Source organism: Hippocampus comes, unplaced genomic scaffold (genome assembly GCF_001891065.2).
Source record: "Hippocampus comes isolate QL1 unplaced genomic scaffold, H_comes_QL1_v1.1 scaffold105, whole genome shotgun sequence".
Taxonomy (NCBI): domain Eukaryota; kingdom Metazoa; phylum Chordata; class Actinopteri; order Syngnathiformes; family Syngnathidae; genus Hippocampus; species Hippocampus comes.
In genome coordinates, this window is record NW_017806235.1 from 635,439 (window position 1) to 636,508 (window position 1,070).

At 42.1% G+C, this 1,070-nt stretch overlaps 1 long non-coding RNA gene across 1 annotated transcript; it reads right to left on the reverse strand.

Moving 5' to 3' along the window:
- Positions 1–443: 443 nt before the first annotated feature.
- LOC109507283 (uncharacterized) lies at positions 444–1,042 on the reverse strand. Its single transcript, XR_002166438.1, has 2 exons — positions 788–1,042; positions 444–692 (listed from the first exon to the last, which is right to left on the reverse strand). It is a non-coding gene; the product is annotated as an uncharacterized LOC109507283 (long non-coding RNA).
- Positions 1,043–1,070: the final 28 nt, after the last annotated feature.

Consider the following 1,070-nt stretch of genomic DNA (forward strand, 5'->3'; position numbering starts at 1 on the left):
GATGGATTTTGAATTAGAATATGAACATAATGGCAAGGGTGACTGGACTTATGAGTAACCCCCCCCGCACTTAGCAGCTATTCAAGAGCTCGCAGCCTTGACGTACAAGCGATTTCTGGTGACAGTGAGCTCAATTCAACTTTAGCGTAAGAGGCAGTTTGGCAAATAGTGAACAATTCATGAAAAAAAAGAGGCGTCAAACTGCCCCTCTCACTTGAAAATGTACTCTCACACTAAAATAAAACAAAGAGAATTACACACGTTGCATATTTAGAAGTAACGAGCCAACAATTCAAAATGCCACTCGCATGCTCTAACGGTTAATTGATGGCTGCGACTGTTGAATACAAGCGGTGGAGTAAAACATGCGGACAGATAACACCACCGTATCCTTCGACAACTTTATAACTAAGTAAATACACATGAACATAAACCACACCGAGTTTGAATGGCTAAGCAGTTTTATTGTCACAATGTTTAAGCAAGCGCTCATGCTACACACAGTTCAGATTCACATTTTATGGTTTCCATTTGCACGTAAACACTGTTTCGTCACATCATGGTCACGCGTCGTCACAATAAAAAGTCCAGTGAATGCAAAAAAAAAGTCAACAGTGAAAGTCAAAACGTCGATTGCCTTTTTCTCCAGGAGGGTGAGGCCTCACTCAGCTGATCAAGCGACTCTTTTGGCGCTGTAAAAAAAAAACAAAACAAACAAACAAAGCTCAGATTTACGATGCACTACATAAAGTAAATAACGAGAAACGTCATGAAAACGGTAAAAGACCTTTGGGGCGGTTTTCTTGACGTGTTTGACGGCTTTCTTGTCGATGTTGGCCATCAGCTCCTGCACCCACGTATCTTGCGGGTCGCAACAGTACACGCGGCCCTTCCACATGGTGAAGCTGCAAGGACGAGATCAAAGAAGGAATTCAGTGGACGGTCTACACTTTTTGGAATTTTGATAATAGACTATTTCCTTGAGGGGGAAAAAAAAAAAACATGCGTCTGAAGTATGCCTCAGATTTGTTCGGTGGGCATTTTCGCTATTTGACAACCGCCCCAAAATG